This window comes from Hemicordylus capensis, chromosome 5 (genome assembly GCF_027244095.1).
Source record: "Hemicordylus capensis ecotype Gifberg chromosome 5, rHemCap1.1.pri, whole genome shotgun sequence".
NCBI lineage: Eukaryota > Metazoa > Chordata > Lepidosauria > Squamata > Cordylidae > Hemicordylus > Hemicordylus capensis.
Genome location: NC_069661.1, coordinates 126,332,207 through 126,358,405, shown reverse-complemented (window position 1 = coordinate 126,358,405; position 26,199 = coordinate 126,332,207). Strand labels below are relative to the sequence as shown.

At 44.4% G+C, this 26,199-nt stretch overlaps 1 protein-coding gene across 1 annotated transcript in view; it reads right to left on the bottom strand.

Moving 5' to 3' along the window:
- PRMT8 (protein arginine methyltransferase 8) overlaps positions 1-23,526 on the bottom strand; it is a 424,784-nt gene extending 401,258 nt beyond the window's left edge. Inside the window, exon 1 of the mRNA XM_053256302.1 lies at positions 23,509-23,526. The gene's annotated coding sequence lies outside the window, so the exon portion shown is untranslated. The remainder of the gene's footprint in view (positions 1-23,508) is intronic.
- Between the last annotated feature and the right edge of the window lie 2,673 nt (positions 23,527-26,199).

Below are 26,199 nucleotides of genomic sequence, written 5' to 3'. Positions count from 1 at the left end.
CATTGTCCTTGGGTGTAAATGTAGGTGACAAAAATGGTGACAAAATGGGACTAAAAATATAGAATTTTATACCAGAGGTAGCTTGGAAATATAAGCCACCTAATGGTGCAGCAGGGAAATGACTTGCCTAGCGAGCAAGAGGCTCAAATCTCCGCTGGTATGTTTCCCAGACTATGGGAAACACCTATATTGGGCAGCAGCTATATATGAAGATGCTGAAAGGAGACAAGAATCTCATATTGCATCTCATATTGCATGGGAGGAGGCAATGGTAAGTATTCTACTAAAGACAACCACAGTGCTCTGTGGTTGCCAAGAGTCAACATCGACTCGACAGCACACTTCACCTTTAATATTGGAGGACACAACTTTACTTTATATTTCCTCTTGCATGTATGTAATCAATACTATGTAGGGTTTATTCATTTTTCTGTGAACCCCTTGCTCTAAATCAGTGGCTTTCAAGCATTCACCCTTCAGAGGACCACATAAAAAGAGTGCTTCATTCCTGGAAAGCTCTTGCCTTAATGGCAGTAATATCATCCTCCAATCAGTCTAACAATATTGAATGTTTATCATGTATTGATTTGCTCAGGCCTGAAAGGCAGACAAGCTGTCCATTGCACAGACGAGAAAATATTTTACTATCTGCGGTCTGAAGTTTCAGTAAAGCAGCTATTGTGTTGTGTACTTTCCCTTATCTATTACTTGCAGTTGGTTCCTCAGCCTGCTCCCAGCTTCTCCACAAGGCTGAGCTTGAGACTTTTTCTGTTGTGCTATCTTGTTCAAAGAATACTGTAAAACCACATGAATGAAAAAATGACAACAATGTATGTCTTCAGTGGTCTTCATTTCTGTTGGGGAAAAGGAGGGGTAGCCCCGAGCAGCAGCGGCAACGGCGGTTGACCGGGCCCTTCCCTTGCTACCACTGCCATAGCCACTTATTCCCCTCAGGCCACTGACGCCACTGACAGGCCCAGGCCCATCCCTTGCCCTTCCTTTTTCCTATCTTTCCCTCCCTTCTTTTTCTCTCTTTCTCTGTCCCCCGCTCACTCTTCCCCTCTGTCTTTCTTCTGCTCCCTTCTTCTTCTCTCTCTCTCTCCGAGTTAATGGATCGTGTTAATCTTGTTTCCTCATCTTATTCACACAGTGGCAGCCTCTTTCTGCTGAAGGGGCTCTTTCCTCCCTCACAACCCCTCTCTTCGTAGACCCCTGCCCACTATCTATCTATCTATCTATCTATCTATCTATTCTTGTCTCCTCTATAATCAAGCACATCTTCCAACCAGTAACAGTTGCATTCCAATTGACCTTAACCATCACAGGCTTCTCCCTATCTGCAATTCTGCATATGGAATCTCCACTGCCCAATCACCATGGTGCTTCTGCTCTCACAGGCTCTTCCTCCCTATCTGAATGTTGAATTCCCCAATGCCCAATCACCAATTGGTAAAGCACTGTGTGGGCATGATTTGCCACATACATCCTTAGCCTTTGATAGATAGATAGATAGATAGATAGATAGATAGATAGATAGATAGATAGGCCCCAGTTTCCTGGGAAGTTATCCTGCTGAAGCCTCAGTGAAGTGCACAGCACTTGTGTACCACTTCATTAAATTGGACCTGCAGTAAAAATAAAACCATGCCATGTAATCCTTTTTTGTTCTTAATTTTTATTTATGCACACATCCAATTTACCAGAACATCTGCGCTACCACATAAATATGCATCAAATTTAAACAAATTTTCAGCACTACTTGTGAAAACGTTCGCTTATTAATTTAAATTGTCTGTATTTGCCCTCACTTAAAATTGGCCTCATCTGCCCTCACTAATGCCACTTCAAGTGCCATATTTGGTTGGCTGAGTGGTGTTCTGTGGGACCATCTATGTGACTGATCCTGGAAGGAGGATGAAGGTGCATCTAAGGGTTAACTCTTGCACTAAAGAGGCAGCACTGCAGCTGCCATGGCAACAATGGTCAGGATCAAAACAAGCTGAATATTCACACAATATACATATTTTTCTGGAGACCTTTCTGACCCATGGAAATTGCTTGTTTTGACCCCAAAAAATCAAAAGTGGAACATATTAATCACTACTGTAGCTCCAATACTCTGTCCTCATTTTCTAACTCAAGTACCATCCTTACTTAGAGCCAAACTACATGTGACATGGGAGATCCCCCCACTGAGACTGGGTAAGTCATTTTTCTGCCCCTAAAGGAAAAAATAAGGATCCCTATGATACGCCTCTGATCTTGGTTGGCAACTGCCACTAAGAATAATGAGCAAAGGGCATTATTGTCAAAGAGAAATATATTCACATTGATTGTCCTTCAAATAATTTTTTTTTAAACCCAATAACCAACAGTTGTATTTAGACTGTGTAGTTCTGGAAACATATTGTCAGCCCTTCATTCTCTGCTTAAGCACCACTTCATGGGGTCTGGACAGAACCATTCCCCAAGTAGATTTATGGTGTAGCTGCTACAGAGCAGCCTCATTTGGCTTGCTTGACTAGAAGCAATCTGCTATTTGAGCAGGGGATAGAGAATTGTGGGGAAGTTTATGAAGACATGTCACTTTGACAGATGTGCGGGCGACAGATGTGCAGGCAACAGAATTGCTACACGCTTTGAATTCTGCTGTGCTCTTCCTTCTTGAATTGAGAGATACATAAAGTATTTCCTTTTTTTTATTTTTTGCCTTGCCATTCATAATGAGTCAGCCAGCGGTCCCCAACTAATGGACCTTATATTTTGGTAGCTAAATGCAGGTTGTGGTACCTTATCTTGTGGAAAGCATTGAAGTCACAATATCTTAATACTAACTGAACCCTCACAGAGCATCTGTATACTAGTGCTAGTGTGCTTGGCCTTCCCACTACCTCACTGGGCCTTCCCAACCCCAGAGACTTGGTGGGGCGATGGAAGGCCCCCTCACTCGGCCTTCCCCCCTGCTCAGCCTCCCCCCTGGAGACTCCACTCAGCCTTTCCTCCCCCACCCCACCCGCCATTCGGCCTTTCCTCCCCCCATCCCACCTGCCATGCAGCCTTTCCTCCCCCAGCTTGCCACTTGGCCTTTCCTACCCTCCCTCGCTTGCCACTTGGCCTTTCCTACCCTCCCTCACTTGCCACTTGGCCTTTCCTACCCCACCCTCGCTTGGCCCCTGCCCCACTCCCCCCCCACACACACTTTAAGGTGCCCTATGGCTGCGGAGAGGACAGGCAATGATGGGGCGCTGGTGATAGAGATGGCAGCAAAAGCTCCTTCCATGGGCCTGTCAGGTTGTATATGAAAGCCCCACCACCGCATTTTCATAGGTTGTGGCTGCAGCAGGAGCGGGGCTTGCCACAACCTTAGTGTATTGTATACACTGATAATCAATGTATCTCTTATTTAAATGGCTGGATATTATTATTTTTCCCTCCATTACCAACACAAAGAACGCCCTCTTCTCAGAACTAGCTGCATGCAAGACTAGAATCAAGACACGTCACACTAAAAAAAAAAAGAGAGAGAGAGACAGTAAGGCTGTTCTCATGACCAGCCTAAACCGGGCTGGGGCAGTCCAGCCTGGGTTAGGCTGGTTGTGAGAAGCAGTGGAATCCCTGCATATCCCTCCGCTTCCTTCCTGCCTAACCCTCCAAACCAACCCAACTGTTAGTTAAGGATAAGGGTACAAGCACACACTTAACCTGGCTGCCAGGTATTGTGTCTCTCACTGGGCTGAATTCAGCCAAAGGAGAAACAGGGAATCCCCCAATGCAATGCACACATGGCTGGGTGCATTGAGGGATACGAGCAGCCAGAACAATGAGTTCCGGCCAGAGATCCCGCCGCACTCCTTTGTAGAGCATGGAATGTGTGGTCACATGGGAGGTGTGCCGAAGATGGTCCACTTGGTTGTCTTGGGGGAAGGTTAGTTGAAAGCAGTCTTCCCTCCGCTTGTTCCTGGCAATCATGAGAATGTCCTCAGTGTCTGCAATCCTATGTGCACTGTAGAGGATTGTGGGTAGTGGAAAATTCCTTTCCTGACTCAGGCCAGGTTACTGGATAATCTCTCTGACTAGTAATCCCTTTCCTTTGCTTGAGGAGAACTAGGGAGAGGAGAGCTAGTCTTGTGGTAGCAAGCATGACTTGTCCCTGTAGCTAAGCAGGGTCCATCCTGGTTGCATATGAAAGGGAGACTTGGTGTGTGAGCACTGCAAGATCTTCCCCTGGATGGAGCCACTCTGGGAAGAGCAGAAGGCTCCAAGTTCCCTCCCTGGCTTCTCCAAGATAGGGCTGAGAGAGATTCCTGCCTGCAACCTTGGGGAAGCCGCTGCCAGTCTGTGAAGACAATACTGAGCTAGATAGACCAATGTTGGTCTGACTCAGTATATGGCAGCTTCCTATGTTCCTATGAGAAGCAGACTTGCTAGCTTAAAAATCTTTAACTTTCCAAAACCCAGAAAGAAAAAAGAAAATATTCTGGTAGGGTAATTCTCGCTGCCACCAAGCCATCTCTATAGAAAGTCTTTCCCAAATGGGTTTGGGGTGACTAGCAATCCCCATTTCATGTTGCTTCCCCTTGCCAGTAGGCAAGAATAAAACCTCTCTCTCCCGTGTGTCTGCCTGTACGTGGAGTTAATTCTTAATTGTTAATTTTTGGGCAAGCTATCTTTGAGAGGTCCAGCGGGCTGCTGCTGCTGGGATAATAACCAACCTGCTGAGGCTTGTTAAAAGAACAGAGAGAGAAAACTTTTATTCAATTACTACAGACTGGCTCTGTCTGAGGTATTTGGATTTTTAAAGAAATGCCTCAAAAATAATTAGTTGGTTACAAGAACACTTCAAAAGCACCTTGATTATGCTGGGGCAGCACGCTTTAAAATTTATTTACTTAGTTGCAAATAACAGCTATTTAGGAAATGCAAAGCACACACTCAGATCTATCAGGTCAGCCTGATGGATGATCTCCAAGTGGCTATCGGCAGAGCAAGTGTGACTCAGCTGATCTTTTTTGGATCTCTCTGCATCTTTCAATACCGTTGACCATTGCATCTTTCTGGACTGCTTGAAGGAGGTGGGATTGGGTGGCACTGTTTTACAGTGGTTCCACTCCTACCTTTCTGGCAGATTCCAAATGGTGTTGCTTGGAGAGTGTTGTTCTGCTAAGTGAGAACTGAAGTGTGGAGTTCCACAAGGCTCCATACTGTCTCCAAAGTTTTTTAACATCCACATGAAACCACAGGGAGAGATCATCAGGAAGTTCGGTGCTGAGTGTTATCAATATGCTGATGACACCCAGATCTACTTCTCCATGCTGACCTCATCAGTAAATAGCATATATTCCCTGAATGCCTGCCTGGAGGCAGTAATGGGCTGGATGAGGGATAACAAACTGAAGTTGAATCCAAGTAACACGGAGGTACTGACTGTAGGAAGCTGGGACCTGAGAGATGATTTAGATCTGCCTGTTCTGGATGGGGTTACATTCCCCCTGAAAGATCAGGTACATCACTTGGGAGTGCTCCTGGACCGAAAGCTCTCCCTGGTTTCTCAGGTTGAGGCAGTGGCTAGGAGTGCTTTTTTATCAGCTTCGGCTGATACATCAGCTACATCCATTTCTAGAGGTCAATGGCCTTAAAACTGTGGTGCATATGCTGGTAACCTCCAGGCTTGACTACTGTAATGCACTCTATGTGGGGCTGCCTTTGTATGTAGTCCAGAAACTACAATTGGTACAGAATGCGGCAGCCAGATTGGCCTCTGGGACACCACCACATAATACTGATTTTAAAAGAATGGCACTGGCTGCCAATATGTTTCTGGGTGAAATACAAAGTGCTGGTTATTACCTATAAAGCCCTTAACGGCTTGGGTCCAGGTTATTTGAGAGCATGCCTCTTTTGTCATAATCCCGGCCACCTGTTACAATCTTCTTGAGAGGTCTGGTTATGGTTGCCACCAGCTCATTTGGTGGCAACCCAGGACCAGGCTTTCTCTGTGGCTGCCCCAGGGCTTTGGAATATGCTCCCTGCTGAAATAAGAGCACTTCCTTCTCTGTTTGTTTTCAGGAAGAACCTCAAGAATCTCCTGTCTTCTCAGGCTTTTAATTAGAATTAATTTCAATATTTTTAAAAAAAAACACTTGTTTTAATAATTATTTTATTCTAATTTTTATTGTTATGTATTTTAATTTGTGACTTCTAAATATTTTAAATTTTGTACACTACCTAGAAATGTACATATCAGGCAGTATAAAAATATGATAAGTAAGTAAATAAATAAAATAAATTTCCTGATGCAAAGTCTGACTACACAAACTGTTCCCTAAGCTGGGTTCCCAAAGCCACAATGTCCTGGCTTCTCCTTTCCTTGACTCACCAAACTCCTGATGGGAATCAAGCTTCCTGCATATCTCTCACTCTGAGAGATTATCCTGTAGCCTCCAGTCATGAGGCATCCAAACTCATGCTAGTCCGCTCTCTCTGCCACAACTTCCTTTCTTGTCCTCAGAGTTCCTCACTGCAGCTCTCATTTCCCTTCCACCTGTTGGACTGATTGGGTGAGCCCTGGAGTTCACCAGCCTGTCAGTCAAGACAGGGGTTCACTTCCTGTTAACTCTTTAGAGGGTGGAGAGACTGGTTACTCCACACAACATACTGGAGAGCAAATCTAATTGAACCAAATAGGACTTACTTCCAAGTAAACATAATATGATTGTGCCAAAAAAACTGTCATGCTTAATAGGCCTGGAAGGAAAGATTCAAGAGTGAATATGGAGACAAAGAAGTGAGCAACAAGCAGTTCATCCAGTGAGCTACACCTCATCTTTATGGCCACATTTACATACACATTCCCACCATTTGCAGGCAATTCACTAGTTACTTATTAATATATCATATTTATTAGTTCCATTTATTCAGCAGCACACAACTGATGTTTTTGCAGCAGTACTCGCATGTCCAATATTAAATATAACTAGGCCATAGAGAACATTAAATTTTGTGTTGTAAGAGAAAAAATTGTCAACTGCGGGCTCAGATGTGCATACAAAACCACATGATGGACAGGAGAGAGAACACATACTATAAAAACTTCTAATTCCCGTGCAGAAGGAAACAACTAAATTTCCTAAACAATACTTATCCATTAGGGATACACATATCCATTAGGGATACACATTCCTCCCTCCTGGCAGTCAGGAGAGAAAGTGTATGGGTTGGCAAGATGGGTACTATGTGCTTACCTCTCAGAAAATGAAGTGATCAAGATGTATGTTCACAAGCACGTGCAATCACGGTGGCAACATAAACAGGGCAACCACATCAAATAACTCAGATGGGAACATATGGCAGGGCGGTTATACCAGGGGTCAGGTTTAAAGGGCAGCCCCAACCGGAATTTCTTGAATGGTTCTGGTCTATTTTTTCCACAATAATGTTGGGGAAGTGGGGGGGGCAGCTCCCTTTTCCTTATGGGAATGCATGTGGTCCCTAGGCTTACTCATGAGAAGTGCAGGGCAGCAGGATCAGCATTGGCAACAGTGCCAGAGGAGATTCCTCCTCCGTAATGATGATAAATGCTGTTCCTGAGCAGACCATTCACTCAAGAGAGTGTAAGGCCATGGGGATACCCCTTCAAAACTCATGAAAATAACAATCTGTGAGGACAGGGGTGATGTTCAGAATCACAAATAATGTGCAATGACATCCCTTCTCCCATGGACCGGTCTCTCACAAGAGTGTCAGGCCATGGACACATGCATGCAGGCTGGATGGCAGATGCTGCCCAGCCTGGTTGCTCTATATAAGCAAGCTGCAGGGACCGATATGCGGACAATAGCTCTCTGTGTCTTGATGACTGCCACAAAAAAAAAAAAAAAAAACCAGTCAAAGCATTATCCTCTGACACCCTGTCCACCAATTTGAACATGTCCACCTTTATTTTTGCCCAGAACAGCAAGCCCACTTTCCTGGGGTCTCAGACAGCCGGGGCTCCCCTCTCCCACAATTCCCTACGGCAGCAGAAAATCTGCATAAGGTGCAACGTTGTTCCAAACCCACAAAATTTGAATGAGAGTAAAGATCTGTCCCTGGTCACAGTGTTTCCCCACTCTGCCCAGACACACGGAGCGTCAACATCTCCTTTGGGTGCGTAAAAGGCTTCCCTGGAGAGGAGAGAGTCACTGTGCAAAGGTTCTATCATTAACCAGAGAAAATAGGGGCCCCACACAAGCAGCCCCCCCTTTTTTAATAGCTCAACTCATGAGTGTGCAGTCTGAGGGAAGGCCAAACATTGGTGAGCCTAAGGTCCTCCCCAGTAGACTGGCCCTCTCATGAGAGTGCTAGTCCTCTGGCTGCAAGCCACTGTGGGAACAGGAAAGTGTTTTGGTCTCCATGTACTGCTTTGCTGGGGTGAGCCATCACAAAAGCATCCTTGGTCACAGTGGGCCAGAGCCCAGGATCCTTTGCCCTCCCTCATATACATATCCCTCCTAGGAAGTCATCATATTCCCTTCCCTTTGTTGAGTAACAGAAAAATAGTGCTGCTCAGCATCTCTCCCCTCACTTTGTGTGAGACTGTTTTGTTGTGGGGGTCTTACGAGGGCAGCAGTGCAATTGCTGTTAGAAGAAGGGCTTGCATGGCATGGCATTTAAATGCCCTTTCCCTACCGAGGGCAGGCAGACCATTTCAAAAAGGTATGGTTGTGCTTGGCACACCCCCTTGAAGATTGTGGCCAATGGCTGCTGCCCTGGATACATCCTGACACCTTGCCCACAGTCTGGCGATGCAAGTGTTACAGAACTTGCTGGGATGTGGCTTTGGTGGACCAGGAAGAGGGAGGGTCTCCCTTGCCCTGAATACAGAGCTTGCCAGACTGAAGTTGGATTGATGCATGTAATGTGATTCACAGTTTGAAAAACTAACTGTGAGTTCAGCAACCTCTGGTTTCACATTATGTGCAAATCGGCCTTTGTCTACATACTATATCCAAGGCCTAGTTTTCATTGTGTTAAACCTGTATCTGGGCTGTACCACTGCAAACGTCAGGACTCACATGAATGCTCCTCTATGCAAAAATTTCCCTCTTAGAAAAGTAGATGTCTCTCTGAATTGGAGGCAAGAGTACCAAAAGGTCAAAAAGCAGAAAAAGAGACAACGCCTCAGGTGTTGAGACTCCATCTCCAACACCCCTTCTCATCGCCTGTTGCACCAGCTCACGACTCCCATCTTCTCACGAAGCATCTGGAATCTGTCTGTGGACAATGGCTTGGTTAATCCATCTGCCAACATCTCTTCTGTAGGGCAGTACTTCAACTGGACCACCCCTTTCTCTTGCAAGTCTTGAACATAGTGGTACTTTATGGGAATATGCTTAGTTCGAGACATCTTCTCCATTTGGGAGACCTGGATACAACTTTGGTTATCCTCAAACATCACTGTCGGCTTTGGTTCCTCAATTCCAAAGTCTGATAGTAGTTGGTGTATCCATACTACTTCTTTGTGTGCTTCACTTGCTGAAACGTACTCTGCTTCTGTAGATGATTGTGCAACAAGTGACTGCTTGCGGCTACTCCAACTTATGGCTCCATCTCCAAAGAAGAACAGGTCTCCACTTGTGGACTTGCAGTCTGTTCTGTCTTTGCCCCAGTCTGCATCCATGTATCCCACTAGTTTGGGATTGCTGTTTGCTGGAATCTCCAATACATAGTGTGCAGTACCTTTCAGGTATCTTCCCAGTCTTTTGACAGCTATCCAATCCTTGTTGGTTGGTGCAGTCACTTTTCTGCTCAGGATTCCCACTGCTGAGGCAGTATCTGGCCTTTAAATAAGCAATTACTGTAGCTATATACAGAAGTTTTTCAGTTGCCTTTCTGTATTGATTGTTGGTTGGTAAAGGATCACTGTCTCCATCTTGCTTCCAGAAATTAGTATCCATTGGTGTACTGACTTCATGGGCATCTGTCAGTCCCAGGCTTTCTAGCAAATCCTTTATCTTCTGCTTTTGGTTGAGAAGGAATGTCCCATTCTCTTCTCTTTCTGTTTGGATGCCAAGGTAATAGGGGATGCTTCCAAGTTCCTTCACCTCTATTTCCTTGTTCAGGTGCTGTACAATTTCATGACTGTCTTGCTTTTCCTCATGTGCAAGAATCAAGTAATCAACATAAGTCAGGATGTAAGTCCATCTGTTGTCTCTGAATCTAGACTATAGGCAGGGGTCAGCTTTTCTTTGCGTTTCCTTAAGTAGCCGTTGATTCAGTTTCTCATTCCATGCTCGGGCTGCTTGCTTTAAGCCATAGATGCTCTTTTGCAGTTTGCACACTAGCCCCTTCTTTCCAGGTTCCTCAAAGCCTGGTGGCTGTTGCATATAGATGTGATCCTCAATTTCCCCATGTAGGAAGGAGGCAGTCTTTACATCCAAATGTTCAGCTTGCATCCCTTTGGCTGCTGCCACGCTGAGCAATGTTCTAATTGACGTGTGTTTCACAACTGGTGCTAAAGTCTCATCATAGACCTGACCATAGATTTGGGAGTATCCTTTGGCTATTAGTCTGACTGTGTAGAGCCGTACATCCCTTTCAGCATCCTGTTTGACTTTGAAGACCCACTTGCATCCCACAGTTTTTCTTCCAGTGGGTAGTTCCACAAGTCTCCAAGTTTTTGTGCAAGGAATCAATTTCTCCCATTGCTGCTTTTCTCCACTTCTCAGCTTCATCAGTTGGCAGCTTTTCTATGTATTGCCATGTGGTTGGTTCTTGCATCTCTTCTCCTTTGGCCATGAGTGAGAGTCTTTTGAGTGGAACCCCTTGGTTGTGCCTCTGTGAGCACCTCAGTTTGGGTTCAGGTTGTGCAGCCCCTTCTGAATCTGGCACTGATTCCTTGGGATCGCTGTCTGATTCCAGATTCATTTGAGTCCAAATGAATTTATTGAGTTCATTCACCTGAATTTCTGGTAAAAATTTCGGACACTTCATCTTTACTTGGCCTTTGTCTTTCATCAAAATATACTGCATTGCAAATTTTGACCTTTCCACTTTGTGGATCAAGGTTTCTGTATCCCCTTGGTGCATATCCAACAAAAACTCCCAATTCACATCTACAATTGAGTTTGGTCCTTTTCACTTTAGGAACATATGCACAAGCCTTTGATCCAAACACTTTGATGTGTCTTAGGGAAGGTCTTCTATCATGCCAAAGTTCAATGATGTTTTATCTATTGCCTTGGTTGACAATCTGTTTTGCAAGTAGTTTGCTGTCATCACTGCTTCTACCCAGAACTTGTCTGCTACATTATTATTATTATTATTATTAATAATAATTCGATTTCTATACCACCCTTCCAAAAATGGCTCAGGGCGGTTTACAAAGAGAAATAAAACAAATAAGATGGCTCCCTTTCCCCAAAGGGCTCACATTCTAAAAAGAAACATAAGACACACACCAGCAGCAGTCACTGGAAGTACTGTGCTGGGGGTGGATAGGGCCAGTTATTCTCCCCCTGCTAAATAAAGAGAATCACCACGGTAAAAGGTGCCTCTTTGCCCGGTTAGCAGAGGTAAATGCAGCAGTAAATGCATTAGCATAATGCAGCAGATATTGGGTCATTTCTAGTAGAGAGCAGTTCTTTCTCTCAGCTGTCCCATTAAGTTGTGGGGTAAATGCAGGAACAGTGTCGTGCAAAATTCAATTTGACTTCATAAATTCTTTCATCTGGCTTGAAATATATTCCCCTCCATTGTCTGACCGCAAACACTGGGGTTTTCTTCCAAATTTGTTATTCACCAGTGCAACATATTCTTTAAATATCTCAAACACTTGACTTTTCTCTCTCAGAGCATATACATAGCAAAATCTGGAGAAGTCATCAATAAAAGTCAAAATGTTTTTATTTTCAGCCAAGCTTGGTTGCAACAAACCACAAATGTCAGAATGGACCAGCTGCAGAACCTCTTTTGATTCTACATTTCTCCTTGCAGGGAAAGTTGGCATTACTCCTTTGTTAAGTATGCAACACTGACATCTGCTGGCCATTTCTGGACATTCACTTATATTAAAGCCATTTATTAATTCATTTAAAAATCAGTTTTAAAATTTAGTTTTTAGTGCTCCAGTTTTCTGTGCCACTAGAAATCACAATTTTTTGTGTTGGCATATGCTTGCCACATTTGCTTGTGCAGTAATACAGCCTAATACGAAGAGTCCATCATCACATATGTGAGCAGTCATAATCAATTCATCACCCTTGGAAATACAACATGCTTTATTCTCAAAAATTGCCTTGCACCCCTTCTTAAGTCCATATCCAATTGAAATCAAATTGGTTTGCATTTCTGGTACAAAAAGGGCAACATTTATTATAATTTACCAGCTTTCATCACCTGCTCCTTTGCAAAGGATTTCAGCTACCCCTCTTCCAGTTGTGGCTATTTTTCTGCCATCAGCTAGAATTAGATCAGACTTGTAGTCTTCGTCTAATTCAATAAAAAAATCAGCATTAGAAATTATGTTTTCTATAGCTCCTGAGTCCAGGATGAACACTCTCTGTATTTATAAAGGTCACATTTTAGCTTTTGGGTGAAGCATTGCCTGTTCTAGGGCAGTCTGTATTCAGCTTCCCAAATCCCCCATGTTGTTTGCCTTATGCTTACTTCATTGTCATGGTAACTAGGCCTGTGGCCTCTAGGTTTCCCGCTCTTTGTATATGTTAATGAATTACTCCAGCTTTGTTTGCTGGAGTAAGCTACAATAGTTTCGGTTTTAAAGTTTACATGCACCCAGCACGTGTCCATTGTTGCCGCCGGCGCGCACACGCCGTGACTGGCGCATGCGTGGCGCCAGCTTCTACTACTTGCAAACTTGAAGACAACGGCGGCGGCAGGGGCGGCAGGGAGGGACCGCCCCAAAAACGTTTTAGCAAAGTCCAGCGCCAGAGGGGGAAGAGCGGCGGGGGCGGGTAAGTACTACCCCCTGCCCTTAAAGCCACACTCCCCCCACTGCCGGACCACGCCTCCGTGGTTCCGTGCACATCCCTAGTGAGGACCAAACAATCCCTTTTGTCATGAAAAATCCTTCCATCTTTAAAGCCCAAGTTTCATAATTTGGGAAAAGGAGAAGCTGTTCCTGAGTAGGCTGTAGTTTCGGGATGCATGCTGCAGTTATTAACTCAGCTGCACTTTTAAAAGGGAAAAATAGACTCTGCTTGTGCCTAAAACCTGTTGTTGCTCCTGTTGGGTCCATAACTCTGTTGGGAGTTGTTAATTTTTACTCTCAGTCGGTAAAACAGCAGCAGAGCACTAAGGAATGAGCACACACTCCAGTTACAGGGTAGGTAGCAGAGGATGGTTTGGATATTGCAGCTATTTAGAGAAAACACATGGAGATCCTTGTATGACTAAACACTAAATATTTATTGGTTAAATACACTTAGATAGGAAAGACCTATATCTAATCTAAAGGACTGCATAATGGATAGGTAAGGAGAGAGAGAGAGAGATGTTTCCATCTTCTCTCTAGGAGGAAAGGAAGAATTGTGACTCAGAACAGGAAGTGCGGAAGAGTCAGTTCAGGGGTCATAGAGTAGAGACAGGTAGAACAGTTAGGGAGACCCTGACTCACTATCTCAACTCCCAATCTCCCTAGTGGTCATTAGGATAGTTGGTGCAAAAGGTCAATGCACTGGAAGCTCAAAGAAGTGTATTTATGATATTTGATATAGCTAGTACAACACAGAATCTTCATCGGGGGGTGGGGATTCTTGTCCAGTCTTACTCCAATGCAATGCATTGCAAAAGTTCACTTCAGAGCACATCTTGCTTTTTTTTTTTTTTAAAGATAGGCCCTGAAATTTTTGCATCAAAACAAAATTGTGCAAATGGTTGGTTGTTGTTTTGCCCCTGACAAAGATAGTATATATTTAAATAAATTAGGTATATCAAACATCATAAATAAATTCTAATTTTTAATCCTTTTTTATTTTTATTTTGAGCACCAGTTTGAAGCTTGCCTTATTTTTGGCTTTTTGCCATTTTAGTGCCTTTTTCCTAACAGCAGATAACTCCTCTTCTGTTGATATATTGGCCTTTGTATTTGTTACTGAGGCTTTTTAGCCATATCCCCCAAACTTACAAGGATTGGCTTATACAGTTTTAATTTTGTTTGTTATTGTAAACCACTTCCCAGTCTTATGAAGTCTAGTTTGAAGTAACACACACCCTGCCCAACTCCGCATTCACTGAATGTATGGCAGGGGAAGTGAAAGCACACTGGCTAGCCACAGTCATGAACCATCTGCTCCAGGTATCTACACGTTCAACATATGTCTATACCAGGGATTCTCAAACTTGGGTCCTCAGGTGTTATTGGACTTCAACTCCCATAATCCCCAGCCTCAGTGGCCTTTGGTTGGGGATTATGGGAGTTGAAGTCCAATAACACCTGAGGACCCAAGTTTGAGAATCACTGGTCTATACAGTGAATTGTCAGATGCCTGAAGAGGTCTTTAGATGGAGAGGCAGGGTATAAATATCTTAAATAAACAAATTCATGAAATTTATAAATATACTAGTATTTTTTAGCCCGTTAAGATAACGGGCGCTAGTAGGGTTGTGCAGACATGGGCTGGTCCCGCCGCCGCCGTTTCTCCTATTCCCTTGCCCAGGCTGGCCCCTTCCCCCTCCCTCTTGCCCTTCCCCTTCCCCCTCCCCCCTGCCCTTGCCCTCCCCCCCTGCATTTTTTCCCCTTACGGCCCGCCGCTCCTCCTCCCGTCAGCAAGCAGTTCAGTTTGGAAGTGGCGGCGAAGCAGCAGCAACAGACGGCGGCGGCGACTGGGTCCGATGCCGGCCGTGGTGGGCCCGCCACGCCATGCGGCCTGCCGTGGCCGCGGCCGCCGCTTGTCCCTCGTTGTGCCCAGCTGCCAGACTGCCACCACTCCCCCCATTCTGCTTCTGGCATTGGGGACCACTGTGGGCTGGCCATCCACTGCTGGGCCGGCCCCCAACCCCCAACCACTGGCCCGCCGCGGCGGCCGCCGCCGCCATGGGCCCCACTCGCCACCATCATCGCTTCCCTGTCGCGGCCGCTGCCGCTGCCATCGGGCCCTGTTGACCCACTGCGGCCGGCATCGGCCCCAGTCACCGCCGCCTCTTGCTGCTGCATCGCCACCGCTTCCAGGTATAGAGGTCCGGACCGGGACCCAACATGGCCACCCGTGCCTTGGCGGCCATATCTTTTTCGGCCGTTCTGCGCATGCGCTCCACGCATGCCCAGAATGGCTGAAAAAGACACGGGCGGCACAGCAGCACACACAGGGGTTTTATTATAGAGGATAACAAGCAATTCCAGTTTGCTATCATTAAGATATGAATCTGCAACATAAGATTCGATTAAATTATGAGTTTGAAGCAAATATTATTTTCAGCTCTTATACTGGATCAGTTTCAGACTACATGTTGGGCTGGTTTGGACAATACTTCCCTGCCCTACCCCCCCACCCCCCGCTGCTCCAGAATTAGGCCATGCAATTAAAAGTGGAACACACCCAGAGCACATCCATCATGCTATCTTTCAGGGGCATCCTGAGGTTCTCCTGGTGCATTCCTTTATTGCATGGGGGGTGAGGATAGCCCAAACTGCTGCTCCACACATGTTCCAAATATTAGTTTAAACTAGCATCTGGAGTGTGTGTAGAGAGGGAGTTTGGATTATCTGCCCCCCCACACACAATAAAGCAATGAGCCAGGAGGGTGTTGGGATGTCTGTGAAAGACATCACGATGGGTGTGCTCTTGATGTGTCCATCTTTTAATTGCATGGGTTGGTTTCCAGCTCATTCTATAGCAAACACTACTTTGAGTTACAAATGAAGTTTTACTATTCTTTTCGTGCCCCAAAGAACTCTGAGCCATTTACAAAGGTGTGCAAAAGAGATTACACAGCTTCAATTATCAGGCAAAAACTCTGTGAGCTAAGAGTTGATGCTTAAATTGGGCTGCTTTGTGAGGGGGACAAACTGGTGGAACTGTAATAACCAGTTCCAGAATAAGAAAGAAGAGAGGATAGATGACTTATTAAGAGCAAACTGTGAGTTGCGGCAACAGATAGTCGAACAACAGAAAATGCTTGAGAAATACATAGAATGGTGGAATAGGTGAAGGAATGACACTTGTGAAGGAATGAATGTGCCCAGTTGGTTGTCTTTGCTTTTAAATTCACTCTTAAAGCCACTCTTACATCTGTGTCCCAAAGGAGGAGAAGCTGCACTCAGCCTTCTGCTTTTGCCATCTGCTGCTAATTTGTTCCTGGTGGCAATTTTCTTGGAGGTTATGTACAATGGGTTTGCTGCAGCTTTAAATTACAGCCAGAAACCCGATCGTTTTGGGGTTTTTTTTACCTGTATGTAAACAGCTCTGATAAGCCTTGGTCTTTGTATGTAAATAAATCAAATCATCATCATCATGAGAGAGTGCCAAGGAGTGATCACGTGTGGTCACCTCCTTTTCTAGAAATCAATCAGAGCATCAATAGGACCACTGCCATATCAGCTGGAAATTTCCTCGGAGACATCAGAAACTATCAGGATCCATCAGTCTAAAAGGGCGGACTATTCTAATAGATTTCCTACCTCTACATAGTTTTGGTGCAACTGTAAATATAACCTCACCAGACAATGATCTATCCATGACAACCGTGCCAGCAACACATGTGGAGGCCCTCAGCCAAATGCGTTTTCAGGCCTCCTTAGCAGTGGGGGGTGGGGGAGCCTCTCCACATCCACATAATGCAATAATAGAATTACAGTACATCAGTGGACACAGTGGCAGGGCATCACATAATAGATAAAGGGAAATTGTGGTCACCAGGACAGCTGCCAAAGAGAACTTCAAACCACCATCATCAGCACTAAGGTAAGCCCTCACAAGGGTTTGGGAGAGGCAAATCTTGGTAACAGGAGCAGCAACTTGGAATGCTTCTAAGTAGATGCAGTTGTAGCCACCATCTTTTTTCAAGGGTTAGTCATGACTGTTTGATGGCCCTTGGCTAGTGATCCAGTTGGCTGACTCTGTTCTGACACCAGCTCTGCATGACAATTAACCTATGCCAACATTCTCCCCACACAGTTCACCTTTCTCTTGTCCAGTACAAAACACCAAATTGAAGGTATGACCTGCCGAATGAATAGCGCCAGATATCATCTGAGACAGGCCCATGGCTATAATCTGAAAAGTCGTCTTCATTCTATGTGCATACCTGTCGTGCCTCCTACAGTGTAAATCAATCTCAGCAGCAGTAAACTGTTCATTCTGCATGGAGTCACTGCCTTTTCATCTTATATTACCTAGTTAATATTCTGCACTCGAATCCATCATTCATGGAAACCACAGCTTTCTACATTTCAAAGGTCCATTTACCAATAAAATAAAATAAATCACAAGATGTCCTTCCTGGCAACCACTTGCTTAGAGTTCATAGATTTGTCTAGAGGGGAGTTTGGCTCACATGGAAAGCTGAAACCATAACAATTTAAACAAATGCTACTTCTTTGCAGTGTGGATTCCATACATGGCCCAGGATTCAAAAGTTAGTCATACTTAAGTCCAGTTGTAATAAATGTGAATCAAATGAGGTTTGATGAACACCTCATAGATTTCCATGTTTGTTTGTATATAAACGTCATCTTTCTCAGCAAATATTCAGGATAAGGGACAAGATATAAACCATTACAACAAAAGATAAAAACCCACAAATGATCTTTGAAACACCTAAAATGTCCTGATGAAACAGGCATAGATCAGCAGCAGCAGGATCCTAAAGACAGCAGAAGGGCTCTTCCTAGAAGCAGCCAGCCTGCCAACCAAATTAATCTAACAATTAATCAGATTAATCCAACAACTAAGCAGCTAAAAAGGCCTACCAACATAAAAATGTGTTAACATGCTGGTGGAAGCAAACAAGGGCATGCAATAGAAATGCCACCACAAAAGTACACCCCTGCTTCAGCAGAACAAACTTTACTACACTATGAAGCACAAAGCAAGGTGTGGGGAGGAAGGAAAATACAATGGTATTTAAGTCTGTGACTAATTTGCTCTGGATTGCCACAGCATATGGCAATCTGCAACTCTGGTTCTGCTTTCCAGTCTGGCATTTGCTCCAGTGCCCTAAGCCAGCCTTAAGTATCAAAATTAGCCTCGCATTCCTAAGTGTATGAGTTTTCTTGAAGGAAACATGCTTGCCAGTTGTCAGCGTGGATGTGCTCTCATCCCCACCGGCGCTGGGTCTTCTGGAGGGATGGAAAGCATTGAGGTTTGCTTCTGCACCTGGAGGTTTTTATAATCTTGAGCCATTTAAAGACCAAAGCAGGCTTTTAGTGGGAAAATTGATTTTTCCAGAGTAATGTCTTCTTTGCCATAAAAATAGGGGTTGGGACTCCACAGGGAAGAGATAGTGTAGCAAATAAAAACAAACAGCACAGCTTATATGAAAATACACGACTTGTGGTGACTGACTTGCTGAGAATCGGTGTAAAGCTGCAGTGTAAATCTCTAGGTAGCTGGCAGCAGGTTGACAGCCATAGACACAGAGGCCAGTTACGCAATTAAGTTGCCACCTTTTGTTTTCAAAACCTCTGACCCCCACAAGATGAGAGAGTTCCCCAAGGGCAGCCAAAATTTTGTTTATTTTAAATGAAAGGCCTTAAGGTGAAGTGTCCCTGGTCATTGTGAAAAGAATGCTCACACATCACTTTCCTCACTGACCAGACATGCCATAACATTCAAAGTCTTGTGTCTTGTCCCTGAGTAAGGGACAGAGCTCCTTATGGCAATGCCATGTATTTACATTCACATTGAGAGCATGCACATGATACACCAGCAATGCAGTGATAATACAGATGTGATGTCTTTGCACAAACAGCCTCACTTACAGCAGAATAAGTTACTCATGAGTATGAAATTACTTGTCTCATTAATTTAAATAAAAAGACTGTTTATGAGCAACTTAATCTGGATGTAAGTCAGTGACTGGACTTAGTAGTCAGCAGCCCATTTCATAACCGTAACTTTTAAATTTGTATATATGTGTGTACACATTTATACATAAAAACAGAAATTTAAGTGTTAGAAAAATAAGTTACTACAGTCACTGGCTCATATCCACATTACGTTACTCATACTTATCCTATTAATTTCAATGGGAGTACTCAGTGCAAACTTTCTGGAGCCTGGCAGGCTGAGGGACTGGCTATGATATTGTGAAAAATGTTGGCAGACCTTTTTAGCTGCTTAATTGTTGGATTAATTTGGTTCAGCACACAGCCAGCCAATCAGAAGCAGAGGAAGAGGGTCTTCTGAAGTGAACACATTGCTGAGGACGTGTCAAGCTGGCAATCCTCAAATAAAGAACAAATGGCGTGACTGCAGTGTGGGGAGGAAGAAGGGCTCTGAATACTCCCTGGGAACCCTTCTAGTACCCCAGTTACGAACCTCTGCTCTATACAAGAGGGAGAAAGAGTGCAAATCTTCCTTTAGACCAGAGAGTGTGAGCAAGCATGCATGGGATGGTACAGGAAGATCTGGGACTTGTAGTTTGAGCATCTGAGAGAAGAATGCCTACTCTTTTAGGAACTACAAATCCCAGAGTTCTTTAGTTCCTGCCAATATTTCCAGTGCATAAGCAGGAGGAAACAATACGGTGTAGCATTGAAATGGCAGCAAAGGAAAGGGAGAATTAAATGTGTGAAGGAGTTGGAGCCACACCTGAGAGGATTTACACAGGCCCCAAATAAGCTATGTAAGTGAGTTAGGCTTGTAAGAATGAATACTAGATACCGGGGGGCGGGGGGAGTATTTATCACTTATGTATAAGTTATATTATAGCAGAAATGGAGGAAGCTTGATATTGAAGCTTAGATATTGAAACTGGATATAAGAAGCTTAGGATCTTGGACCTAAAGAAGCTGATGAACATTGAACTAACTCCCTATTTTTCAAAACAGGCAAGACCTTTGTAGGGGATCTTACAAAGTGGTACTGAGCCCCAGAGGTGCACCAATGTAATTTGGGAGCCTGGACCTAGAAGACTTTGGAGGGCCCCCTCCCCTAAAAATTAAGCATCATCATGCTCGGCCAGGTGACCATACCACCCGGGACAGACTAAGGAGGATGGGGGGGGGAGGGGCTGTGGAGGCCCTAGACTTCGGCCCCCAAGTCCAGGGGTAAGAGCGCCTCTGCTGAGCCCAGAGAACCTATGCTTGGATATTGGTTATCAACCATTAAAGCTGCAATACTATGTACCTATACTTGGGTGTTTACTTCTGAGTAAATATGCATGGGATTGAGCTGTACTTGAGCCTATGGCTAGGCATAAGTGCCAGATACAGAAAACCCTTCCTCAGTTTGGGTGTGTGTGTGTGGAGATTATTTAACCTCTGTTTATAACATTGCTGTGGCATAGAACATTATTAATAAGTTGGGATGAATTGGCCCTATTGTGGCGGGGCGGGGGAGTGCATTTTGAGAGTGGTTTTTCAAGAGAGGGAGAAACTTTTCAGTGTAGTGGCGGCAGTGGTACTCTTCCTACCAGCTGCTGACTAGGGGCTTCCATTTTTTTTCACAGAAGCCCCCTCAGAATGAAGTTATGTCTTCACATAGGATCCTTACTGAGGGACACTTTTGAGAAATAAGAATTGTGGCTGCCAGCTCCCTGCTATTTTGAAGAATGCTTTTGCTGCAAAATAGGTGGCAGTAGTGAAAAAGAAAGTAAGCTGAGGAGGCTTTGGCCCCTTGTTCACCCCCTGCCCTCCAACTGCTCCAAATTTCAAATAAAGGTTCTGTTTAGAGAACTTTTGACTCAGCTTTATAGTTGTAACCTCCTGAACTTTCTTAGCACTGATAAACCTTTTAGCATTCCAGACCAATTTTTCTGGTAAACCTGACTGGATGTATTATGTAGATGTTGCTATGAAGCTTCAGTTCTAATCAATGTGCCAAGTTTATCGAGAGGTCACAGGTCAATGGCATTGTTTTTGTTACCATAGTGTTGTGGACTTCCAGTTTTAAAATGTTTGCCTTAAAGTTGGACCAAATGTAGTCCAAGGCAGCTTAATTTAGTTCAGCCTGATGCTGATTATTCAGTAATCTTATAAATACAATTTTTGTTCTTGTTTCATTGAGAACATACTTGCTCTCTCATACATGATCTCTCTCTCTTTTTAATTCTGTAAAATTACTCAGGAAATAGAGACGGATTTTAAGAATTTCCAAATGTTATTGATAGCAAAATCTGACCTTGAAATACAACATTTGAATAATCTGCTAGCTTCCAAAACTAAATCCATGGAGGAAACCCTTTCAGCTACCTCAAGACTGGCAATGTATCGAGAGGCCCTAGGGCAGGCCTGCACAACATAAGGCCTGGGAGCCGGATTTGGCCCACAGAGACTATTTTACTCTCCCCCCCCCCGGTATCCTGCAGCAACACAAGAGCTGGAAACTGCCTTATAGCACCATCCTGTGGCATGCTTTCTCAGAAATGTGCTCCATGATGTGCCCAGTGAGGCTTACTCCCATGTAAACATGCCTAGCATTGCAGCCTGAAAGCAACAACAACAAACTCTGGAGAGGAGAAAACTTGGTATATGTTTGGGGCTGGCATGCACTCTAGGGGCCTCACTTATTGAGCAGGGACAGGACCTATTATCTGGCCACTATCCTTTGTTAAAACTATGGGTCCATTGATGGGGGAATAGATCCACAAGTAACTAATAATATTTTTAATGTAAATGTGCTAAAATTTTGATCTCAGCCCCTGCACGCCAAGTTGTGGATGGTTCCAGCCCACTAGGGCACTTGAGTTGTGCAGCTCTGCCCTAGGGCCAAATCAAACACAGAGAGACTTTCTGTCTTGAAAACCTGGCATCATCTTTATTGTTATTATTTAAAATATGTATTTGTTGCTTTTTAAAAAAATCTTGAAACAGTTTACATAGCAAAAGGTTTGAGAAAATCGTTCCCTGCCAGATTCCTATTGGGAACCTACCAATAGGTTCGCTGTCCCTATCTCAAGGCCACCCTCTTAATATTTGCTGCTTTCCCCTGAGTGTTTCGGGGAGCACTGGCCAAAAAACGGCTTATAGAAAAACTTGGTGAAGGCACTTGGGGGAAATTAGTGTCAACCAGATGTTTCTTAATACAAAAAAGTGTACTTTTAAAAATAGATGAAATTTGTTTTATTTTATGCCTTATGGTTTGCCGATACCTTGGGAAACAGCCTCCATTTTTCAGAGATTTTTTAATATGTATAAAAGAAAAGTTGGGGTTTGTACTTCAAAATCATACACTACACAAATGAGAGATTTTTGCCTTTGAGCTACTTTGGTATCCTTGCAACCAAACTCTGTTTATGCTCAGGTCACGCTCAGCTGTGCTGTGCCAGTTACATCTCCTCTCCCTATTATCACCTTTAATAGCAATTTCTGAGAATGGCAGCCATTTCCCAAAATGGCAGCCAGACTGTGTGGTAGAAATTTTGGCAACTTAGCTTTTTGAATTCAGCATTTTTTTTTCATTAAGAAGCACATGGCCGCCACTAATGCCCTCAAAATGCCTTTATCTTCCACACTTTCCAGAAATCTAGTCTAGCTTTTTAAACTACTTCCCCCATTGCGGAAAACAGTGTATGCTATGCTTATCCCTTATATACCTCAGGGAAATAGAATGTAGAAGACTAGGTACATAAGGGAAGCCCTCAGAATTTCTGATGCTTTTCATTGTGTGCGCACATGTTTAGATGGGAGAGTTAAGAGCCTTTTGTCTGTATCTTGAACTGTATGAAGGAAGGTCTTTACTAAACCAGTGGGCTAGTTTGGATAATATCACCTGCCTGGCCCACCCAGTTGCACAAGGACATGTGTGCCTGTGCACATCTCTCCGCCCCCCCCCCCCTTGGTGTGGTGTCACACTGCCACATATCCACATGGGGGAGCTGAAAACCCCTTATTGTGTAATTTAAATAATATTAATCACACAATGAAAGGCTGCTTGAAGAATACACCCCACCACTTGGTAATGCAGTGACAGGACTGTATACCAGGGATAAGGTATGACGTGTGCACAAAAACCTCATCTCATGATTGGGCTGGTGATCAGCCGCTACTGCCTGAACTGGTCTTCTATTGCTGTTCATAGTGGGGAGGAGGTTAAGAGCTCATTGTTTGTGTCTTAATCCTTAGTCTGAGGGTGAAACGAAGGGGCCTTTCACAAAATCTCATGGGTGGGCATGGGGAAGGCAGGGCTAAAGAGCCCCTGGTGGCGCAGTGGTAAAACTTCCGCCCTGTAACCAGAAGGTTACAAGTTTGATCCTGACCAGGGGCTCAAGGTTGACTCAGCCTTCCATCCTTCCAAGGTCGGTAAAATGAATGTTGGGGGGCAATATGCTAAATCATTGTAAACCGCTTAGAGAGCTTCGGCTATAGAGCGGTATATAAATGTAAGTGCTATTGTTAAGTGCTAAACCTACCTTCCCCGCAGACAGTCTGGATGGGCACCTGCTGTGCCGTGCCACTGCACACATTATCACCATGGTGGTGACCAGCGTGATGTTCAGAGGCGGGGGAATCCCACAATGATCGTGGTGCATTGTGGGATTCCCCTGGGTGACCGACGCTCTAGGCATTCGTCTCTGTGTCAGTGTGGGTTGCAAGCAGCCCATGCTGACTCATGATCCCGGAACCTGGGTTAATGGTGTGCTCACTCCGTTACCCCAGGTTAAGAGCTGGGCTTCAGTGCTGGATTTGGCTCTGTGTCACTGCCGGGATCTATGTGGATCCTGGCGGTTTTCACAGGCAGCCAAGCACAGGCTTGGCTGCTCATGAGAAGTGAACAGCCTCCGATATGACATTCAGGATTTGTTCAGCACAAAATATGACCCCTGTTAAAAATTGGCTGCTATCTAACCATCAGTGCTCATTAGCAGGCAGTAGACTGCAGTCCTGTGTACTCTTCTTCAGGTGTAAGCCCCATTGAATGCAATGTGATTTATTTCTGAGTAAACATTTATAGGACTGAGCTGTAAGTTAAACAAAATATGCCTGCTCTTCACTTGACCCTCTACAACAGCTTCTCAGTTATACTGTTTTTTAATTAGAGAAGAAAGAGCAACAACTTAAAACAGAGCTGCTAATTCTTCCCTTGCTTTATTCTAAAAAATTTTAGGGTGTTCTACTTCATAGTAGCAGTGTGGGCGAACTGGTGGTCCATCATGTCCTCCAGTTTATGCTGGGAAAGACTATTTATCATAGGCCCCACTGAGATACTGCCTTTCATGCAGCTTACTCTGAGAAGTCAGTTGGACATTCTGTTTCTCAATCAATACAGCTATTGCTACAGTTAGGAACATAGGCAGCTGCCATATAATGAGTCAGACCATTGGTCCATCTAGCTCAGTATTGTCTACCCAGACTGGCAGCGCCTTCTCCAAGGTTGCAGGCAGGAGTCTCTCTCAGCCCTACCTGGAGATGCCAGAGAGGGCACTTAGAACCTTCTGAATGCAAGCATGTATTTTTAAAGATCTTCCAAGCCTTCATTGTTCCACACTCATTGCTCTTTGGCAGTGTCTCCAGTAGTTGGTGTCTAATCTTTGCAGGACAAAGACAGGCAAACTTTCCCCACTTTATTCTTCCTAGCCCTGGTACACTGAGTATGGAGCTGCTTCCAGTCATGGTTATCACTACGATATATGTCTGTCATCTTTACATATTTAGGGTACATGTAAACAATGTGATATGTGAAGTCATCTTCATACATTCTCTTCTAGTCTCTATAAAGAGCTTGAGCAGGCCTCTAGGTTACAGTTAAAAGTATGGAGCAGATGACTCTGCTAGGTAATCTAGATCACATTGCTTGCTCGGCCTGTCTTGATCGGGGCACCTCATGGCCCGAGTTGGAATCTAGCTAGTAAGGTACCTGGGGCTATGCATTTGCATGCTTCTGAGCCCTCTTCCAGACCATGACTGACAAGGCAGTATGAAGTCTGGCTCTTTTGCCTTTGCTAGGTCAGTGAGCAGGGACTTCTGCACCTTAAGCACCTGCTTTTCCAGCTGATCTCTGAGCTGAAGGACACTTCCCCTTCTGGGCTTAAACTGGAGTACGTTGGCCCACAATTGAACATACTAACATACTCAGCTGCCTTGCACTGAATCATGCTACTGGCCCATCAAACACGGGATTATCTACTCTGACTGGCAGCAGCTCTCCAGGAGCTTTCCCAGACAGTAGGCTTTACTGCGGGTTTACTGTGAGGCTTTAATGTGAGTTTGAAGCTGCCAAAAAACCCCCAATGCTAAAAGTGGATTTTTTTACACCGGATAAATTGGGCTACATTCTAATGCACAGTGAAAAACCCAAATTGTGTGTAAAGTGCTTCCTGATAGCTCACAGGGATTTTGAGGTAAATCTGGCCAAAATGCAAACACCCACCCACCCCACCCCCAATTCCGGAGGAGATGCGGGCTAAAAGCCAGGTGTGGAAAACTTCCAGTGTCTCCAGCAGAGATGCTTCCCCATTACCTACTACTTGAGCGTTTAGAGGTATGTGGATATGAAGGTTAAGAGAGGAGTAATACCTCGTTTATTCTTACTGTAATTCAAAAGCCACTGCCTGCATCTTTTCAATAATTGCTATCCGTACTGAAAGCTATGGGAAGGAGATAGCTCTGGTCTCAGGCACAGGGCCAAGGCAAGCGATTTCACCAGGGGATTGGGGATGGGGTTGCTTCACTGCTTGTGTTAAACTGATGCATGAGGCAGCTGGGACAACACTGGCTATATTTTTAAAGTCTTGCTATCTCCTTTCTTAGGACAGTAATTTATACCTCCAGCTTACTTTGCTCCCTTGCTCCACACAGCTGGACTAACCAGGTGCTAGCTGCTGTTAGGAGAGAGGAAAACACCACCTGAATGTTGTCATTCACAAGACAAAAACTGTCAGCACTTCTCTTAGTTTTAATGACCATTTATTCACAATTTATATCCACATTATAATGCCTTTTGGTAGAGCACTCTGAGTTATATCTCAAAATTTGGCCTCTTATGCTGTATTCTTCCTCACTCGGCAGCGCTTCTGAGCATTCTGGGATTCTTATTTCTATAGTGCCCTCAATGTACATAACATAGAACTACAAAATAAGGAAATAAGGTGACAAATCCCTGT